This window comes from Octopus bimaculoides, chromosome 24, assembly GCF_001194135.2.
Source record: "Octopus bimaculoides isolate UCB-OBI-ISO-001 chromosome 24, ASM119413v2, whole genome shotgun sequence".
Taxonomy (NCBI): domain Eukaryota; kingdom Metazoa; phylum Mollusca; class Cephalopoda; order Octopoda; family Octopodidae; genus Octopus; species Octopus bimaculoides.
The window spans coordinates 2200275-2209472 of record NC_069004.1 but is presented as its reverse complement, the minus strand read 5'-3'; the positions used below and the strand labels follow the sequence as shown (position 1 = coordinate 2209472).

The 9198-nt window shown below is 40.2% G+C and overlaps 1 protein-coding gene and 1 non-coding gene across 3 annotated transcripts in view; one reads left to right on the top strand and one right to left on the bottom strand.

Annotated features, from left to right (window-relative positions):
• LOC106877533 (uncharacterized) overlaps positions 1 to 4422 on the bottom strand; it is a 49658-nt gene extending 45236 nt beyond the window's left edge. The window contains exon 1 of one of the 2 annotated variants that reach the window (XM_052976189.1): positions 2971 to 4422. The gene's annotated coding sequence lies outside the window, so the exon portion shown is untranslated. Of the gene's footprint in view, positions 1 to 496; positions 551 to 2970 lie in introns of those variants that run through there. The other variant, XM_052976190.1, reaches the window with a different exon arrangement.
• Positions 4423 to 4689: 267 nt separating this feature from the next.
• Trnat-ugu (transfer RNA threonine (anticodon UGU)) lies at positions 4690 to 4762 on the top strand. The gene has a single exon. It is a non-coding gene; the product is annotated as a tRNA-Thr (tRNA).
• The last annotated feature ends 4436 nt before the right edge of the window (positions 4763 to 9198 follow it).

Genomic DNA, 9198 nt, shown 5'->3' with positions numbered 1-9198 from the left:
AACGGCCGCCCCGGGCTGCACACACTCTATCTACGCTAGAGTGTCTTGCTACATTGGGTTTCACTCGCAGGAACGCAGGATCTCTACATGGAAAAGGCTAACAGTGACGTCAAAATTTCAGTTTACTGGCCGTCATCAGTCGGGTAAACCGAAACTTCGAAGTTACGCTCAACTTTTTAATGTACGTTAATGTATATACAAATAAATAAACATAGGCGCAGGCGTGGCTGTGTGGTAAGAAGCTTACTTCCCAACCACATGGTTCCGGGTTCAGTTCTACTGCGTGGAACCTTGGACGAGTGTTTTCTGTTTTAGCCTCGGGCCGACCAAAGTCTTGAGTGGATTTTGTGGGTGGAAACTGATATATATATATATATACACACACATGTATATGTTTGTCAGCCCGGCATCGCTTGACAACCGATGGTGGTGTGTTTACGTATGCGTAAATTAGCGGTTCGGCAAAAAAGACCAATAGAATAAATACTACGCTTACAGAGAATAAGTCCTAGAACTGATTTCTTCGACTAAACCTCTCTAAGGCAGTGCTCCAGTATGGCCGAAGTCAAATGACTGAAACAAGTAAAAGAATATATATAAGTATATATATATATACACACATTATATAATATATATATATATATATATATATATATATACACATTATATATAATACTTCGTTTTTTTTTATATTAACATGACTCTCCCTAGACACTATATATGTATACATACATGCATACATACGTACGTAAGCAGTAACAACAGATGGATTGCATCCGGGAATTTTTTTATATATACACGTATATATAATATGTATGTATACATGCTGTGTGTCTGTATGTGTTTATGGATGGGTGTATGCATGCATGTATGTGTGCCTGTATGTTTGGGAAATCCCTGAACAAGTACCCGAGTACTTCGACTCATTATTTATTGCTACCCATGTCAGTACATTTGCTGGCGAGAGAGAATGCAAGGGAAGTCTGTGTGTGTGGCTCGTACTTGTGCATATATCTTTGCTTGCATGTGAGTGTGCACGTTTGCATTTGTGCAAGTTTGTGTAGGTTGATGTGCATACAATAACTAAACTAACACTGAAATGTAGAACTACCCGGAAATACACACACATTTATACGCTTAAGGCAACGAAAGCTAATAATAATAATAATAATAATTTTGCCACAAGACCAGCAGTTTCGAGGAAGGGATTGAGTCAACTACATCAACCCCGGCGTTCAACTGGTACTTATTCTATCGACTGCAAAAGGAAGGAAGGAAGGCAAAGTCCACCTCGACGGAATTTGAACTCAGAAGAACGTAAAGGCGTACGAAATGCCGCTGAGCGATTAATGGTGATAATTATACATACGTAAGTCTATGTAGGTCTGAAGTGATATCCGCGTCTACCAAGTATCTGATTGCACAAGCATGCAAGTACATGTGCATTTTCAAATATGCAATGTGCAAATGTGCATGGCATTTCGCTGAAAATCTCAACACTGTCTGCAGAACAGCGAGCAACAGGTGAAGAAATGGACAATTGCTGCATTCAAAAGTGTGTGTGTGTGTGTAACACAAACACAGCTTGTTAATGTAATAGTCTTTTTGAAGTCTGGGAGATATGCTGCTGCACACCGATATATTTGCATGCCACATGCTTACGTCTTCACATAAGTACGTATTTGTGTGTATATATACATGTATGTGTGTGTGTATGCATGTATGTGTATACATGCACCGAGGTGCACATGTGGTGTGTGCATGTATTCGGGCAGGTACGTGCATGCATACGGTGGATGTATTCATACACGTGTATGCATACGTATACATGTACTGATGCATGCGTGGACGGACGTCCACACACGCATGCATACATGCAGAAGACATACGCACGCATTTATGGATATAAAGATATAAGGATATGCATATACAATACACGTAGTTATTCATACATTTAAATGTATATAGAGACAGAAGGCATACATACTTTGCTGTTGAAGTCTGTTTCTCTTTCTCTCTCTCTCTCTCTCTCTCTCTCTCCATACATACACAAAAGAAAGAAACACATACACACATGTTGAGCAAGGATACAAAAGAAAAGACATACCATATTCGTGAGTATACGTAATAGCGTAATGGAAGTATATACATATATATATACACACACATATATATATATATATATATATATACAGAGTGGAGCTGGTGGTGGACAGAAGAGAACGAAAAGATAGACACAGACAGACAGGGAGAGAAATAGAGACAGACATGCAGACAGACATCGAGGCAGTATTGGATAGATAGAAAGAAAGAATTGGAAAAGAAGAAAGCCAGAACAAATGAAAGAAAAGAACCGGTAAAAGAAATGATCGGCGACGAAAAATAGAGGAGAGAGGAAGAAACGAAGGAGGGTAGGAAGGGAAGATGAAAGAATAAAAAGTTATGAACGATTGTGAAGAAAGAATGAACCATGTAAGAAAATACGTGAGATCGCTGGAGACGGATCGAATAGGGAAAATGTGAGAGATGGAGAAGGAATGGACGAAAAGAAAGAAAAGAAGAAAGAAACAAATATTTGCAGACAGACCGATAGATAGATAGATAGATAGATAGATTAGTCGGTGGAACGTTTGTATTACAATATATAGCTGTATAAAAGCAAGAAAAAAAATAGGGATTCTCAAGGGCCATTTAAGGGGTAGGTACACAAGGGAAAATATATAAACTATTTTGATAATGTTATAATGGAGAAGAAAAAACGGTGAAATATAGAGGAAAGACAGGGCGAGAGAACAAGTGTTTGAAGGGAACTAAAGAAAAAGAAAATAGTGTGAGAAAAATTTGTGAGGATGAAGAAAAAAAAGTGAAAGAAGGAAGAAGAGAAGGAAGGAAGGAAAGAAGCAATAAGAGAAGGAAAGGGGTAGATAAAGACGTGGGGGTAATTATGAAATTATGTAACCAAAAACTTACTGTTTAAACCTCGGGTAAAAACTTGGAAGAAAAACTGGGCGCAGACGGTAAAAAAAATAGGAGTAAGTCCTCGCCTTCTCTTGATTGTTTTCAAGTCATTCGAAATGATTGTGTGTGGTGTATATACGTGTGCGTACGTATGTAACTATGTGTGTGAATGATTATATATGTGTGTGTCAGTACATAAATATGTGTGTGTATGTCAGTACATAAATATGTGCGCGTGTATATATATATATATATATATATATATATATATATATATTGTGGGTGTGTACGTGTGTGCGTATGTATGCGTCAGTATGTATATACGTGTATATAGTGCGTGTAGGTGGGTGTAAGTGCGTATGTGTGTTTGTATGTGTGTGTGTATATATTCACTACTTGGCTGCAGCCTGACTTGTTGCTAACAGTGGAAAATTTAGTAAAACTATTTCGTTGTAGTTCTCTTCTGTAACTTGCATTTATTATTATTATTATTATATTATTATTGTTGTTGTTGTTGTTATTATTATTATTATTATTGGACTGGATGAGTCAAACGGCGTCAGGTTATCAACAACAGCAGCAGCAGCAGCAATAACCACAACAACAACAAGCAACACCAACAGCTGCTTCGAGAGCAAGTGTACAGCGCCGGTTGTGGTGGCGGTTTGGGGGGGGGGGCTGGTTGTTAGAGATGATGGCGGTGTTGGTGGTTTTGGTAGTGATTTAAGTGGTGGCAGCGACGGTGGTGGTGGTGGCGGTGGCGGTGACGGATGCAGGAGATAATGGTGTAGTATTTAGTGGTGGTTATGATGTAGTATGTAACTGGTGGTGGTGGATGGGGCGACGATTAGACGCAGTTAGTAGTCGTGGTATGTGTGGAATGGAAAGAGAGACAGAGACAGAAGGAGAGAAAGAAGAAAGAAAGAAAGAAAGACAATGAATGAATGAAAAGAAGAGATGAGGTTGTTCAGTTAAGGCCGCGATCGTTTCAGTGGTTATTGTAGCTGGTTGTTTAGCCGCAAGTCAGCTCTGAGTAGACAAATGTATGATCAAAGGCATTCCGGCCGTGACCATCACGCTTTTTTTCTTTTTTTTTTTTTGGCAGGCATTGTATTGTTCTCAGACTACAATAGCTTCTATGTCGTTCTTATTTGAAGTTGTAGTGCGACAGAGATTTGGCTGCTATTTCTAGCAGGTTGAGCAACAAGCGTTGAGGCACAGTCGTTTGCACCTCGTGGTTGTTGTTGTTATTTAGCCTCGAGTCAACACTGATCGAGTACATATATATATATATATGTGTATGTGTATCTTATGGCTCTGAAAAGGGGGCGCGACCAAAAGACGGATCCATCTTTCCGGTTAACATCATCTCCTCCGTCTAAGTGTGGATCTTACCGCACACTGCGACGTGTAAGCGATAATAAATCTTAACTGACTCGACATGTTGCACACTCTCTGTCTGTCTCTCTCTCTCTCCCATACAGCTTTTGCTTTCTCTTTCTCTCTCTTTCCCTCTCCCTCTCTATCTATCTATCTATCTATCTCTTTCCGCTCTGTTCGGTTTATTCGTGCAACCGTACATTCAGTGACCGCAGTGGAGGTAGACAGACTAGATGGACTTAGTCAGAGTGCAGTGGTTGCTACTCTCCTGCATTTGTTGGTGGTGCACATCTCACCAGAGTGCTTTGGAACTAGTAAGGTTATTCATATTGCAGTCATTTTAGCGTGCAAGCCTCCATAGCTCAGAGGTTAGAGCACTGGTCTTGTAAACCAGGGGTCGTGAGTTCAATTCTCACTGGAGGCTTCGTGGTACTTTTTTTTTTTCTTTTAGAGGTGTAGGCATGACTTTGTAGTAATAAGCTTGCTTTCCAACCACATGGTTCCAGGTTCCGAAAGAGAACCATAATCTCAGTTATAGAGTATATAGATAAGGTTAGATATATGCCGGTCTATGGGGTTATCCTGGGTCAATTTTTGTGAACCCATGGATAGATCAAAAATTCCTGTTGTTTATGAATATGAGTTCCGTCATGGAACCAATGCATCTCAGACAGCTCGAAACATCAATGAGGTGTTTGGTTAAGATGTGGCGAATGAGCGCACTGTACGTTGATGGTTTGAGAAGTTCTGGTCTGGTGACTTAACTCTTGAAAATCAGCACTGTGGTAGATCTGAGACCAAGGTGGATAATGATGAGCTGGAAACTGTAGTGGAAGTGGATACATTTCAAACTATGCGTGAGCTAGCAGCAAGGTTTGATGTTTCGATTCCAACTGTATTGGACCATCTGAAACAAATCGGCAAGGTAAAGAAGCTGGACAAGTGAATACTGCAGGAAGTGAACGAGCATCAAATGACACGTCGTCTTGAAACTTGCTGTCACGGCAGAAAAGCGGACCAATTTTGCATCGTATTATTACGTGTGATGAAAATTGGGTTCTTTTCAACAATAGCAAGCATTCTGCATGATGGTTGGATAGAGACGAAAGTGCCAAAGCACAATCCAAAGAAGAATATTCACCAAAAAAGGCTAATGATGTATGTTTGGTGGTCCATCCGAGATTGGTCAACAGAGACAGGTCAATTCTCTTGCAAGACGATGCTCGACCACATGTTGCACAAAGAAAGCTACTCAAGTTACAGGAACTGAACTTGGAAGCATTCTGTCATCGACCATATTCACCAGACCTTGCACCAACTGACTATCATGTTTTCCAGGCATTAGACAACTTTTTTGCAAGTTAAAAACTTCAAATCTGAAGAAGATGCAAAAACAGTCTTGCGCTCCAGAATTCTTCGCTGCCGGCATAAATAAGCCAACGATAAAACGGCAAAATTGTGTTGATAATTTAGGTGCATACTTTGATTAACTGCATTGCTTACTGTTGAGATAAAGTAAAACTTTCAGTTCAAAATCAGACATTTAATTCTTAGTGACCTGATATATATCCGTGTGTGTGTGTGTGGTCAGTAAATCATAAATCCGAAAGAGAACCATAATCTAAGTTATAGAGTATATAGATAAAGTTAGATATGGCCGCCGGTCTGTGGGATTATCCTGGGTTTCACTCCATAAAGCGCTTAGCTTTACAACGTCTCTTCAGACCCAAATGGCCGGTGTCCTATGTGTGTGTGTGTTTGTGTATAAATGCATATGTGTGTGTAAAAATGCATGTATGTGTGTGTATGAGAGAGAGAGTGTGTGTTAGTGTATAAATGCATGCGTCTATGTGTTTGTGTGTGAGTGTATATGTGTGTGTTCTGTATGTTTAAGTGGCTGAGTGCTAAGCTTAGTTGTATTTGATGTCCTGTGATGTTGCTACGTAGAAAAGACGAAAAGAATTTCGTTTGTGCTTCTTTAAGTCTGTTGCTTGGCTTCCTGGCCTCTCGGCGATTTCTACAGACTTGGAGTATTGGCTGCGCTGAAATGTCCGGAGAAGGCGGTAAGATGTGAGCGTAACGTTGTCTACATAAGAGACAGTCTGTATATTTTACGGGGAAGACTGTGTAGGTAGGTATAGATTCAAAAGTGGGTTTATGTCTGTGACGTAACCTGAAGACATCCCGGGGCAGCCTTTGAATTTCCCGTCCCCAATCAGCGGGCTCCTAAACGTATAAAGGCTCATACAGCGGACCCAAAAATGCCGTTTCATGAACCTGTAACCCGGGGAGGATTGCTCGCTCGACCCCTTACGCTACGTGTTAATATGCAGTTTAATGTCGTAAGCTGAAACCAGAACAGTCTATAAAGCTCAAGTAGACGAGTTACATTTATGTATGATGAGACAGTTGTGGCAAATAAGGAATATTAATCTCTTTGATAAGACCATCAATCGAGGGTCTTTGATAAGACCACCAGTCGTGGGTCTTTGGTAAGACCATCAATCGAGAGTCTTTGATAACACCATCAATCGAGGGACTATAGTAGAAGACACTTGCCCAAGGTGCCATGCTGTGGGACTGAACTCGGAACCATGTGGTTGAGAAGCAAATTTCTTACTACACAGCTACGCTTGCTGTTGTTGATAATGACGTCGTCGTCGTCGTCGTCGTCGTTATTATAAACTACAGTCTTTGGCGAGTTGACAAGTAATTTGCTAACCGGGTCTATTGTGTGATTCCTTAAAGGCGGCGGCGTTGGTTGGTTTTTATTTGTGGAAGTGGATGGCGGAAAATTGAGTTGGTCTGTAATTGGATGTGTGTGTGTAATTATGTGAGATTGTAGGTTTTATATCTCAGGATAGGGCTGCGTGTATGAATCTCTGTGTGCGCGTTTGCGGTTGTCTGTATAAATGTGTGTGTGTGTAATTATGTTTGTAAAACTGTGGGTTTTATATATCTCAGAACAGGAGTGTGTATATGTGCGTAGATATATTGTATGTGTAATTGTGTACATAAGATTGTAGGTCTATAAGTTCCAGAACAGGAGTGTATATAGGGAGCGCGCGTGTGTGTATTTGTGTACCAAGGAAGAACAGAGTTCAGTGATCTGATTTCTCTGATCTGAAGGTGTGTCTGGGGCTGGAATTCATCGCAGGCTTTCAGTACAATACGAGGACAGTGTTTTACCGCGTAGAAGTGTGTGAGTGGATCGAGAAGTTTTAAAATGGCCGGGCAAGCGAGATGTACAAAGGGGGAGCCCGACGCTCATCAACCCTCACCACTGATATAAAAATATTCAGCAAAAAGATTCTCTCATAGAGATAAAGTCTTCCTATTGACAACTTTACTTTATTAAAACGCATTGCTTATCTTTGATTATTTGTTCACAGTACGTACAGGGTGTAGCCTTGTGAAATAAAGCCTCGTAAACTTGGGGAACAGTTAGTAAAGTGTTAATAAAGATTTCTTGAACGAAACATTAATGTCAGAAAAAATAGGATATAATTAGTTCCGGATGAATGCATTTGCTAATGAAGAAAAAGTGGGTGGGGGAAGGTCATTCAGTTCGGTTCTGCTTTCACAAAACGGTTCTGTCTTTTGTGAAGGTGCGTGGCTTAGTGTCTAGGATGTTCCACTCACGATCGTAAGATAGCGGTTTCGGTTTTCAGACCGCCTGGTGCGTCGCGTTCTTGACAAGGTGAGTCAAGTTTAGCCATCGGTAATTGAGTATGAGTCACTGATGAGGATTAAACAAATCATCGATGATCTGACTCACAAGCTGTAAGGAGCTTGTCTCCTTTGTCAGTGAATAGATAAGTGCTTGCCCGTAGGTAGGTAGGTTTGCTTGCTTTAGCTTTTCGTTGTTGTTGTTTTATATTCCTGCTTTTAGCAGTTATTCTGGGAGATGATAATTAAAAGAAATGAACAAAGACCTCTTTCTCGGAAGAATTTATGTTTACCGGTTTGTGGCAAGAGTTGTGTAACTTATTAGACTAAGAAGGTCTAATAAATGCGAAACGTGTTCCAGAGTTGCCTCCCGTGTTTAAAGAACCGATTGAAATAGGATTAGTCGTTATGCTAATGCTATATTTTCCTCGTTTTATAAGCAATTTTAATGAGGTATTTAATCTTCGCTACATTTGATATGCTCGCTAACATCGCTATTGTTACAAATAGTCATATGATTATAGAGTTACACACACATACACGCGCCTGCACATAGATACCATAAACAACACCAAACTTCACAAACACACATACATATACATGTCATAGAGAGAGAGAATGGTGTGTGTATGTGTGTATATATATATATATATATATGCATTCTTATGCATATGCACAAACATATACGCACATATATATTAGAGAGAGAGAGAGAGTTGTGTATGTGAGTGAGTGAGTGAATGTAAGTCTATATGCATTTGTTTAAGCGAGGGATATCCTGTGACAATTTTTTTTCTTCTTCTGTAGTAGAACTTCCTGCAGTAAGTAGATGCATCTAGAAGGTTCTCTTGAAGTGCATCCTTCCCGCTCTTTGTATGCACACACATACACACACGCGCGCGCGCTTCCATTGCCATCCTTTACCAATTCCTTTGTCACCAAACCGTTCTTCTGCTCCGACCCCACCCCGACTCTTACTGACATCCACTCACTCCACTCCACCCACTCCAGCTTCGTAGCTTTGCTAAAAACACGAGTCGTTCTCTGCTACGCTTTCTTTCATAAATTTATATACACCTCCCGTCTATTCATTCCAGTGTGTGTGCTCGTTATTATTTATGTTGTGTGTGTGTCTGTGTACGTGTGCATACATGTATATATACATATATATTGTATGCATGTATATATATA